Here is a 13,569-nt window from a genome sequence, read left to right on the forward strand (position 1 = left end):
TAATGGCTATTATAAACAACAGCAACAACAATAGAAAATACTAAGTGTTGCCTTTGGTGTGGAGAAATTAGAATGCTCAGATGTGCTGCTGGTGGAAAGGTAAAATGATGCAATGCAACTGCTGTGGAAAATGGTATGTGTTTCCTCAAAAAAATTAAACATACAATCACCATATGATGCAGTAATTTTATTTCTGGGTATATATCCAAAAGAATTGAAAGCAGGGTCTCAAACAGATATTAGCACATTCATATTTATAGGATAATTTTTCACAATAGCCAAAAGGTGGAAACAACCCAAGTGTCCATCAACAGATGAGTGGATAAACAAAATGTGGTATATACCTATGATAAATATTATTAAAGTTTAAAAAGTAAAGAAATTCTTACAGATTCTACAACATGGATGAAACTTGAAAACATTATGCTAACTGAAGTAAGCTGGACGTAAAAAGACAAGTATTATATAATTCCACTTATAGGAAGTACCTAGAGTGGTCAGATTTATAGAGACAGAAAGTAGAATGGTGGTTGCCAGGTATTGAGAGGGAGGAGAAAATAGGGAGTTACTGTTTTTTGGGTATGGAGTTTCAGCTTTGAGAAATGAAGAGTTCTGGAGATCGATGATGGTGATAGTTGTAGAAAAATATGATTGTACTTAATGCCATTGAAATATAAACCTAAAAAGGATGAAAATGGTAAATTTTTTTATGTATATAGCACAAGTTAAGAAAAGCAATTCTTTTAAAAATAAATTCCTTAACCTTATCATGTTCTTAGGCACTGAGGATACACTGGCAAACAGTACAGACAAGGTTCCTGCTCCCATGGAACTTACGCTCCAGAGAGGAGGGGAGACAAAATCTTGTCAACAAGTGAACAAGTAAGATAATTTTAGATATTGATAAGTGCTATGAAGAAAATAAAACAGTGATGGAAGAAACTACTTTAGATTAAGTAGTCCAGAAATGCTTTTCTGTGGAAGTGACATTATGACACCTCATTTCTGGGTATATACCCAAAAGAATTGAAAGCAGGATCTCAAACAGATATTAGAGACCTGAATTCTGAATGATAAAAAGAGCTAGTCATATGAGGATTTGGGGAAGGACATTCTAGGTAGAAGGCACAGCTAGTGCAAATGCCCTGAGGGCTTGGGCTAGTTTAGTGTGAACTAAGAACCTAAAGGCCAGTGAATGTGGAGGTGAGTTAGGAGAGAGAGTAGAAAAACAGATCCTGGATGACCTTACAGGCCATGGTGAGGGTTTAGATTCCATTCTAAATCCAATAGAAAGCCATTAAACAGTTTTAAGCAAGAGAGTGACATGATCTAAATAACTGCCTTGATTAGATCATTGGCATCTGTATGGAGGAAGTATCCAAGTGAAAGATGTGTCTGGCTGGGGTTGCAGTGGCAGCAATGTAGATAGAGAGAAGTGGATAGATGCTGGATATATTTGGGAGCTTGATAAGCTCTATTGAAGGACTGGATGTAAGAGATGAGGTAAAAGAATGACACAAAGGATAACACTTGGATTGTTCCTGAGCAACTAGATAATTGGTGGTGCCATGTACTAAAGATGAGGAAAAATGGGAAGGAATGATTTGGGGGTAGAAATTAAGAGTTTTGTTTTGGCTATGGTAAGTCTGGGATACCTATGTGACACTCAAGAGGAGATGCTAAGTAGACAGTCAGAAATAATAGTAACTACAACAACTAACATTTATTGATGATTATTTTGTGCCAAATACTGTCCCAGATGCTTTACACATATTAGATCATTTAATTCTCACATCAACTCTGTAAGGTCACATGTTATTATTATCCCACTTTACAGAAAAAGAAATGAAAGCAAAAAAGGGTAAATAACTTGCTCAAAGTCACATAGTAAGAGGTAGAACTAGGAATTAAACTCAGCCTGTCTGACTCCAGAGTCTGTGCTATATGCCATAAGTTGGGAGTTCAAAGAGGAGGTGAGGGCTAGACATGAAAATTTAGGGGTGTTTAGCTTATTAGTGCTATTTAGAGCTATGGAAGTGGATTAAATTACCTTGAAAGAGAGTAAGAGAGGGGTTTAGAGTTGAGCCTTGGAGTATGTCAAACATTTAGAAGTAAAGAGAGGAAAAGAAGCAAGCAGAGTTAGAAAGCACTAGGTAGGAAGCAAGCCAGGAAGGTGTGGCATCCTGAGAACCTAGAAAGGAGAGTGTCTCAGGCCAACTGTGTCCAGTGCTGCTGAGAGGGCTGTAATACTGAAGGCAGAAAGTGAGCACGTTGATAAGACCAATATTGAAGAGAAGGAAGGCTAGTTTTGTAATGTTTGCATGCCAAGACTTGTGTAACACACTGCCCCTTCCCTTTCATTCCCTTCTTTCCTCCCTTCCTCTCTTCATCCATTCAAATATACTGAGGCCCACTTCAGTTCTAGATCTATGAAAGGTGATCAAAGGGTTCAGACCTAGAATGTCACTGTATCTTATTTAGTCTCAGGTTGGAAGAGACAATTTAGTCTTTCCTGAAGGTTTCCAGTAAGACAAGAAAGCCTTGGGTATTGCTAATTTATTGAAGGTAAGGAAATTGACACCAAACTCAGCAGCTTGGGCCTCCTTTCCAAACAGCCTCAGGAACATGGCGCTTTCTAATCAGCTGGACACCTCTTTAGAGTAAGCGATAAACCACTACCACCACACTTTTCTCAACACATAAAGACTTCTGGGGAACAAATACATTTTGTGCATCATTTTTACAGTAAAGACTCAGACTCCAGTTTTGTGTTGCTCAGGGATTCCCTGATTCAGGTCTATTAGTTCACTCCAATCTATTCCTGGTTACTATCCAGCTCTCAGAAAGCCTGTTCTTTTTCTCTAGTCCATGCTGAGCCTTCTGTGAATAATCAGTAGGTATGCTCTACCTTCCATGTCTCACAGAGACCTATACTGCTTTGTTTTTGTTTCTTCATTGTTTCCTATTTATTGAATTTACTGGGGGTGACACTGGTTAACAAAATTATATAGGTGTCAGGTGCACAATTCCACCACACTTCACCTGTACACTGTATTGTGTGTTCATCACCCCAAGTCAAGTCTCCATCCATCACCACTTATCCCCCTTATACCTAACTCCCACAAAGAATAGTGGGACATGTCTTTCTTTTTCTTTCAGAGTGGGGACCTGCTTGCTACATTAGAGCCAGAGGGGCCTCTCCCCCAAACCAATTACATTGTAGCTCCATTTAAGAATATATACAAGCCCCATCATTTAGCATATATATGTGCACTGTATAAGGGCAAAAGGATGGTATTTGGACAAATGGGGTGCTCACTAAATTCTTCAAGTGAAACTAAATTTGATTATATATACATATATGTATATATGAAGATTCATACACATATAACAATACATATACAAAAATATACATAAAATAATATGTACATAAAACTATACTGATATTTATAGATTAAAATCTATATATAAAACAAATGAATGTAGAGCTTCCCTCTTCCCAAGACATACAGTGTCTCACAACCTCCTAAGATTCAACTTTTTCCAGCAGGACAAGTGACTTGAAACCATTTTTGTAACCCTCTTAGCATCCAGCCTAGGACCACACATGCACACACAAACACACACATACATAGTAGATCCTTACCAGGTACTTATTGAATCTCTGATAATTAAATGTGATAGGCCTTGGTATCTGAGTTTGCTAATACCTGTATGACTACACTGGGGTTCTAGTTCAGCATAATCTTTATTAAGTCACTTTATTATTCTGGCTTAGATTTTTGACATCTGAAAAAGAACAAATTAAACCAGATGATCTATAAAAGGCCTTTCCAACTCTGGTAGCCAATGATTACCCAGCATTGGGGTCTATAGGAGATGGAAAGGATCAAAGGGAAATCTCTTTCTTTAAGACAATATAGCACTGAAAGGCTCACAATGTCTGTAGAAGAATGAAGAAATTAGTTAGGGAAGGAAGGAGCAGGTATTCAAAACTAGAGGCATAGGAGAGTACAAGAGAAAAAAAAGGATTTTTCATTCAAAATGATAATAGCTAACATTAGTGAACCCTAACTAGGTGCCAGGCCCGTTACCTGTCTCATTTAATCCTCACAATTCTATGAGTTAAGTACTGTTGTCACTCTCATTTTAGAGATGAAAAACTGGCACATAAAAGATAAGTAAATTGTGCAAGTCTGCAGAGCTGGCAAATGGCAGAGTTGGGCTGCAAACCTTGGCAGTCTGACTTAACTATTCTACTGCCTCCAGACACAGGAGAGGGAGATTATTTCAAAGATGGGGTTCCACTTGAGTATTTGGTGACCAACTTGGAAAAGAAAGGAAACTAGGTCAGTATTGAGAAGAAACCAACATTAGACTAAATCACTTGCATATAGTAAGGTTGTTGGCTTGGAGACTTCACTGCCCAGAATGGAATAGCCACTGCCCTTCTCCAATGCTTGGGGGCTGAGGAATCCAGGGAAGTTGTATTCCAAGGACTGAGACTCCCTGTTTTCTCTGAGCCATTGGAGTGTGGTAGTAAGGACAGCATGACCTGCCAGGCCAGGAGCAAGCTGTGTGCTGCCACCAGCTTTTTCAATTACTGTGAGAGAAGGAACACAGTATCCTGCCTTTGCCCTGGGCCTTGAGAAACATGCCTTGCACTAGAGGGGCATTTTTCATGCTTTCCACTCCAAGCCCTCCCCACTTATGAAAAATGGCTTTGGTGTTCATTTACCTACTTACAACTCCCAATCCTTCCCTTACCTGAATGAATCTGTCAGTTGTCTTCTGAGGAGGAGCCTAAGACTGACCTACATGCACTGCTAGTTCAAATGGATCAAATAAACATCTGTTTTTGACTTACTCATTCCAGAAAGATTCAGAGTGACTGTAGTGCCTGTTGATACCTCACATAGCCCTGGGAATCTGGCCACTAGCAGGTTCCAGGCACCTGGTAGACAAAGCTGAAGATGCTTCCCTGGAAAAGGGGAGGAGAAATTTCCGGGAGCCTACCTGCTAAGCTGGGACCTTCTCCTTGTGAGTCATCTTGCTTCCTCTTAGCTCCTCTAGCAGTGCCACCCATAATTCTTCATTGATTCTTTTCAATGCTCCACTCTTTTGGTTCACCTCATTAGAAGAATGTTTTCTTCAGGAAAGCCCAGCCAGCCCAAGGGGGTTCCATGGGATTGCCTAAACTTCAAAATCTGCCTACTCATGGTTTTCCAGTGGTCAGGTATGGGGCTGAGGTCAGGAGGGAGAGACCTCACAGGTCAAATAAACACGTCTGCCCCAACCAACCATCCCCCCCCCCAGCACCTCCTAGCGTCTTAGGGAAGTGGCTCTATAAGGCTATGACAGCCTGCTTTCCCAGTTCCCAGCCCCAGGCTCTTTTCTGACTCCAAGATAATCTATAGCTCATCCACCAAGAAGTTTGCAGACTCTTCTTCAGAGTTGTCCACTAAATCAATTGCATCTACTGGACCCACCTCTGCTTCCTGGCAGGCACAAGTCTAGGCTGACTAAGAAGAGGCCAACTCCCCAGTTAGTGTCAAAATGCTGGAGACTCATATTGGGTAGGCTAAGAGATGCTTTTGTTCTTCCTTTCTTACGCTCCCTGCAGGAGGCCCATTTAGAATTTCTTTTCCCCTTTAAGGCACTCTTTGATGTTCTTTTAAAGAGGATTTCAGTGCTGGAAGGTTAAGCACACACCTGATTTGCCCCAGCTCACACCACCACAAGGAAGATTTAGAGCCCTTTCTTTGATAATCTTTGGCTATAGATCCTTTCTCCTCTAATATCCGTCCCTGCTCTTCCTTGGGAGGGCACTGCCTTTCCACAACAGGACATTTTCCATCTCAATTGCTAGTCGGTCCTAGAGAGAAAGTTTGGAGAGGACTTTGTGGAGTTCCCAGGGTGATATGTGTGGTGGGACCCAGATTCCTGGGCCACTTTCTGTGCCAGGCACTGGGTATGGAATGGCAAAAAAGACAGACTGTTCTTGTCCTCATGGAGCTTACAGTCTAATGGAGAAAAACATTAACCAAATCATAGAACACATAACTAATGTAATTACAAGTTGGGATAAGAGAAGTGAAGGATACAAATGGTACTCAGGTAGAGAATAACAGGAGCAAAGGAGGTTGACTTCATTTATATTAAAATCACACATGCACCTGGTTAAAAAAAATCAACACTACAGTAAAACTTACCATAAAAAGCAGAATCTTTTGCTCCAGTCCCCTCAACCTTCAGTTTCACAAAGCTGCTACTTTTAACCTTTCTCTTTTAATTCTCACTGACCTCTGTTTCTTTAAATAATATGTTTTGTTTTCTTTTTTTGATTTATCAATTTGAGATATTCATCTATTGGATTTCTACTAAGATGGATGACAGTGCAGTGGTCAACAACACACCCACTTCCATTTTGCAATGCCTCCTAAAATAGGTGTATAATATTATAGCTCTATTACTAAATAGCTTTGTAACATTAACTAATAAATGTACATAAACCCTTATACATTGTTCCATTGGCTATGGACAGCATCTCTTTACTCCCCACTTTTATCAGATGGAACTTCTCAAGTCTGTACCCTACCTTCCAATTCTTTTCCCCTTTTACCTCTAGTTTCTGTCAACTCTATAATTACTTTTTACATAGTCAAGGTTTATAACATTTACATTCTCTTCTATAACTATGATTACATCTCCCACATTTTGTAGGTTGATTCTAAAAATTGACAACCAATACACGATGTTTATATTATTGTAATTTTGTAAATATAATTCACTGTAGTCAGGATGTATTATGATTTTTCACGGGCCCTAGGCAATTTTGCCTTGGTAGGCCCTTCCTTCATAAAAAAGATCAAGATTATATTTTATGGCTGTATTAGTGTAAAGACAAATATTTAATATCATATATTAAAGTATTTTCTTTCACCCCAAAGTTCATTTTTTCTTCTGATTTTAAAATAAAACAAAACATTTTTATGGTCTTAAACTTTATATAATGGAATCATACATATATATCCTTTCATGTGTTACTTTTTAAATTGAGTTAGTGTAATTTTTATAATTTTTAAGACAAATTTATTGAGAAATAAGCTACTTACAATAAATCATATTTGTGTAAAGGACACAATTTAATAAGTTATGACATATGTATATTTCTGTGAAACCACCACCACAACCAAGGTATTGAACATATCCAACACACCTAAAAGTTTCCTTGGGCCCTTTATAATTAATTTTCCCCATTCCTAGGCAACCACTGATTCACTTTCTGTCACTATAGATTAGAATTTTGTATAACTGGAATAATGCCATATGTATAGTTTGTATCTGACTTCTTTCGCACATCATATTTGTGAGTGTCATCTATGTTGTTGCCTGAATCAGTAGTCAATTCCTTTTTACTGCTGAGTAATACTCCATGGTATGGCTATACCACAATTTGTTTATCTATTTGCTTTTACTGGGCATTTGAGTTATTTCCAATTTTTTTACAATTGTAACTAAAGCTTCTAAGACCATTCGTGTACAAGTTTTTTTGTGGACATATGATTTTTTTCTCTCTCTAGAAGTGAAGTGTCTGTATTATACGGTGGTGAAACACTGCCAAAGGGCTTTCTAAAGTGGTTGTGCCATTTTTAAAAAACCACCAACAATCAATGAGTTACAATTGCTCCTCATCCTTGCCAAAACTTGGTGTTGATATTTTTTTATTTTAATTTCAAGTGGCTGTATAGAGGTACATTATTGCTTGCAGTTTTAATTCTCATTCTCTAAATGACCATTTCAATGTATTTATGAGCCATTTTTATATCTTCTTTTATGAAGAAACATTTCAAATCTTTTGCTCATTTAAAAAAATCGGTTTGTTTCCATAAGTCTTATTGAGTTGTGAGAGTTCTTTATATATTCTGGATATAAGTTCTTTGTCAGATATATAATTTGCAAATATTTTTCTCCCAGTTTGCAGGTTGTCTTTTCATTCTCTTCACATTGCTTTTCACAGTTTTACATTTTGCTTTACATTTTGATGAAGTCCACTTTATCTTTTTTTTAAAAATATGTGTTTTTTTAATTTCAGAGAGAGAAAGGGAGAGAGATAGAGAGATAGAAACATCGACTAGAGAGAAACATCATTAATTGGCTGCCTCCTGCATGCCCCCTACTGGGGATCAAGCCTGAAACCCCGGCATGTGCCCTGACTAGGAATCAAACCTTGACCTCCAAGTTTATGGGTCTATGCTCAACCACTGAGCCAAACCAGTTGGGCAATCATTCTTTTATTTTATTTTATGGATCAATCCTTTGAAGCCATGTCTAAAAACTTTTTCCTAACTTAAGGTCATGAAGATTTTCTCCTATGTCTTCTAAAAGTTTTATAGTTTTAGGTTTCACTTTTAGACTTAATATCCATTTTAATTAATTTTATATAAGTTATGAGATTTAGATCAATGTATTTTTTTAAACACACAGCTATCCTATTGTTTCAGCATTATTTATCTAAAAGACTATGCTTTCTCCATTGAATTGCCTTTGCACCTTTTTCTCTTTTTATACGTCTCTATCTGGACTCTCTTCTGCCGCATTGATCTATGTGCCTATCCCTTCACCAATACCACACAGTCTTGATTACTTAGATTTATATAAATCTTAAAATTATTCAGGGTGATTCCTATAACTTTATTCTTTTTCAAATATTGTCTTGGCTTTTCTAATTCCTTTGTCTTTCCATATTAATTTTAGAATAAGCTTGTCTATATCTACAAGAAACCTTCTGGGATTTTGATAGACATTTTATTAAAACTATCAGTCAGTTTGGGAGAATTGACATTTTAACCATGTTGAGTCTTCCAGTCCACGAACATGGTATGCCTCCCAATTTACTTAGGTTTGATTTCTTTAATCAGTGTTTTATAATATTTGGCATATAAACCCTGAACATGGCTAAGAACTGTGGCTTTGAAAAAATTAATTCTGCATGACATTCAGTTTACTTTTTCTCTTAGAAAACTCATGTCTTCCATCAACTTTGGGAAATTTGTCCATAATACTCCTTTGAAAATTTTCTCTCTTCCTTCTTTTTGGAATTACTTATAGTTGGATTTTAGACATTGAATCTCTTGAATTTTTTCTTTATTGTTTTTCTTTTCTTCTTTGTCATCTTTTTCCCTTCATTAAGGGAGATTTCCTTATCTTTATCTTCCAATTCACTGCAGTAGGCAGAATTCTAAGATGACCCTTAAGATTCCTATCCCCAGAATACACACCCTGTATAATCCCCTCCCCTTGAGTGTGGGTGGGAGCTGTGAATATGATGGGATGTTACTCCCATGATTAGGTTATATGGAAAAGGTGAAGGATTTCGTAGATGTAATTCAGGTCCCAAATCACTCTTTTTTTGTTGTTGTTAATCAAAAGGGAGATTATCCTGGGTGGGCCTGACTTAACCTGATGAGCTCTTTAGAGGCATCTAGGCGTCAGAAACAGAGAAGTCAGAGACATTCTCTTGCTGTCTTTGAAGAAGAAAACACCCAGGTTGTGAACTGTCTAAGGAGAGTAGTGGCTTCTAGGAGCTGAGGGTCTACTTCTTACGACTTTAAAAAAATGAATTTTTGCCTACAACATGATTGAGCTTAGAAAAGATCTCTGAGATCTAGATGAGAACATATCTTGGGGACACCTTGGTCGATTCCTGGTGAGACCTTAATCAGGGAACCCTGCTATGCCCTACAGAAACTGAGATAATAAATGTGTTGTTTTCAGCCCCTATGCTTGTAGTAATTTGTTACACAGCAATAGAAAACTAATGCACCTTCTATGACTTTTTTACTTTGCCAATTACATATTTTTATTTCCAAGAACTCATCATTTAAAAAGATTAAACTCATTTATTTCAAATAAGCAATATCTTCCATGTGGTTAAAAAAATTAAAGCAATATGCAAAGATTTGCACTGACAAGTTTTGCAAAGAGCTCAATTGTATTCTTTTTATTTTTTATACCTTTCTATTCTTGTTTTACAGAATATAAATATATTCTCAAAGTTCTCTGTAGATAGTTTTGGAGTTTTATTTAAAGCTACCTTTAGTTTCCTAAATTAACTCTCTTGTTCCATTTATCTTGCAATTCTCTTTAAGCCTTCCCTCATATGTCTAATGCTCCTTTGTTTTCCATTCATCTTTTAAAATGAGGCAATAGAGAGTCTCAGTGAGAGCTGGTTATATGAGCAGACCTTGTCAATGGGCAGATTTTGCTTAAGGACCATGGGAGGGGAACTGATTATGCATTTTCTGTGGATTCACAGGGGTGGAAGAGATGGGTAAGAATACCAAACTGCAGAAGACTTAGCTTTGAGGCACTAACACCCAACTAGTTGCCCTAATTCTTTCTAGATATTTTGATCAATTTCTGTACAGAAGAAACCTTTTGTTTTCAGGCCAGCAAGTAAATATTTGGCTGTTAAGTTGTCTCCATGTAGGGGTTGAGGGTCCACTCTCCCTTGTGCAGACCTTCAGTTGGGAGGCCGTTGTCACCCTCACTTCTCATTTCTACTCTGTGTCATACTTGTAGTCTCTGAGGCCAGACACTGCTAAAGTTTGTAAGGTAGGTGGGCTGCCTCTTTAGCTGCAGTGTTTCCACACATAGTTTAAACGGATTGTTTGCTTCACTCTGCTTCATCCATTAGCACTCCTCCAGATGCTTTCTGACTTTGGAAACTTACTTAAATTTCTCATCCACTGATGGCTCCCCTCCTGTTCTCTTTATTGTGGTGGGTTTATGCATTTTAAAATTTCTGTACTATTATTTTAATGGAGTCTCTGGAGGGAGATGACTTAAATGTTTGTGCTCAGCCTACCATCTTGAACTGAAAAAATGTACAATGGGGAGAATAGTGGTGCTTATTACATAGGCTTTCTGAGGATTAAATGATTTATGCAAGTAAATTTCTTAGCACAGTGCCCAGCATGCACTTGATTATTTATAAATATTAGTTATTGTTATTATTATTATTATTATTATATTTACAAGCAGGAGGGAAATATAGTTCTGGGCAGGAAATCTTTTCCTAATGCCATTTGAAACCACAACAGGCAGGTGACCACTGCAATCACCATTGAGTCAGGCCTGGCTTTAGTGCTTTTGTTTCCAAAAATGATGCTTCAGGAAATAGCTTTAGGTTTGGGAAGAAGCCATGGGGTTAAAATGGTGGGTGGAGGGAAGGGCCGCATGCCCCCGGGGGCAAGCCCTGAAATGGAAGCAGCAGAACAGAACCAGAGCCACAAAATCTCAATTTTCCCTTGCAGCAAACTGAGAGCCAGCTGTGCTGATGGATGGAGGGTGGTCCTTAGCAGCAACAGCGGCAGCAAGCTCAAGTAGAGACAAGAACCAAAGCAAAGAAGCTAACAACAAAGGGCTCAGATTTGCCATTGGCCCAAGGAAGCCAGGGTGGAAGAAAGCGGGAACTGGGAGGTGAATGAATAAGAATTGGATTTGTTTTTTTCTAGGAAAAATTGGAAATCTTCCCGTTAGCAACTCATTTCTTTCCCTGTTCATCAGGCTCCCTTGCTTCCTCCTGAGTGACTGAAGGCACACACCCACTAACCTTTGACAAAGGCCAGAAAGGCAGTTCACTGTAGGCCTGGGTTTTCAGTTCTCCCTTCCAGCAGAGTCAGCTCCCTGAGGATGGGGCCAACCTTACATGAAGTAAGCAGGAGAAGGAAGCTTGCCTAGGTTTTGTAAAATTCTTATCAGAGCTGCCAAAACATGATCATGACCAGAAAGATACCTACCTCACTAGCCTGCTATGCTGAGTTAAATCCACAGTTTCTTTAGGGTTGGTGTCTTCAGAGTTCTTAGTTAAAATGCAAACATCAACCTGGCTGGATGTGGCTCAGTGGTTGAGCATTGACCTAGGATCCAGGTGATGACAGTTCGATTCCTGGTCAGGGCATATGCCCAGGTTGCAGGCTCAATCCCCAGTTGGGAGCATGCAGGAGGCAGTTGATCAATGACAACTCTCTCATCATTGATGTTTCTATCTCTCCCCCTCTCCCTTCCTCTCTCTGAAATCAATAAAGATATATTTTTTTTAAAATGCAAACATCATGGAAAGTTTGGTGTTCAGGCATGAGTCCATTACCAGTTTGAAGACATTAGTTTTAATTCGTTGCTTCAATCAAACAGCACCTAGAAGGCTTCCTGAAAGAAGCTGGGTGGGGGGTGGGGAGAGGAAGATGGGGTACCTATACCTGGCAGAGAGAGATGGAAAGGCAAGTCAGAAACAGAGGTACCCTGCAGGCAATCTCGACTTGGATGGGAGGCTGGAATGCTTTCCAAGGTCCTTTCTCTTCTGTGATTCCACATTTTGGAAAGGCAAAAAGGTGAAATGATTTGGCAATTCTTCTTGCTTATTTGGGGATTCCATAGTATTTAGTCACTTGAAAAAAGAAGGAAAGACAACAGGGCCCAGGCAGTGGGCCAAATGTCTGAATGAGAATTGGGGGCAAACCCCTGGGAGGCCCTTTTCCTTCACAACACCTTTAATGAAACAGGTAGAGCTAAGAGAGCCCTGAAACCTGACCTTAGGGCTATGATTCTAGCCAATTCACACTACTTTCCAGGGCAATCACTTGCTTTTACTGCCTTAGTCTTTTTATCTAAACAATGGGCATGGTAATTCCTGCATTACCTATCTTCTCAAGATTGTTGTGAGGATCAAATGAAGTGACAGCCATGGAAGTGGCACAAATTATGAAGAGTTCTTTAACTACAAGATGTTTTTATATATTAGGAAGATTTTGAAAAACTACCTTTTTTATTAAAAAAGTATTATGTCATTACAGAAAATATTGAAAGGTATCAATAAAAAAATTAAAATGACCCTTAATCCTTCCCAGACATAAGTACCTTTGATGATTTGGATTTTGGTGTATTTCCTTCCAGTCTCTTTTCCCCCAAAAGCTGTACCTGTTTGGCCCACTGCTGTATTCCCAGAATCTGGCACTGTACTCAGCACATATTAGGTCTTCAATAAATATTTGTTGAATTAATGAGTACATCTACTTATTTTAATTAAAAACTATTCTATGTGCAAAATTTTATATCCTTCTTTCTTTATCTAATTATAACCTGAGTATTTCCTATAACATTAAGTATTCTTTAAGAATTCTATTTTTAATGTCTCCATTGTATTTCATCACTTCAGTCTATCAGCCTTTTATTATTGGACATTTGTGTTGCTTCCAAACTTCTACTATAATAATTAAAACAGATAAATATCTTCATAGCAAAATCTTTTTGCTCATACATGTTTATTTCTTTTGGATAAACTGTTAGTGAGATTCCTAGGTGACATGGTAAGCACATTTGAAAGACTTTAAATATATATACCAGACTACCCTCCATGAAAGTTGTACCAATTTACTTACCTGCCAGCAGTATCCATGTTTTTTTAATGCTCATGTTTTTTATTTCGACTTTGTCACATCTATCTGTGTTTTTCCTTTGTGACTTTTTCTGTTGCATTTAGGCTTAGAAAGTCCTCAGGGAAGATCT

The sequence above is a fragment of the Miniopterus natalensis genome, chromosome X (genome assembly GCF_054644295.1).
Source record: "Miniopterus natalensis isolate mMinNat1 chromosome X, mMinNat1.hap1, whole genome shotgun sequence".
Taxonomy (NCBI): Eukaryota; Metazoa; Chordata; class Mammalia; order Chiroptera; family Miniopteridae; genus Miniopterus; species Miniopterus natalensis.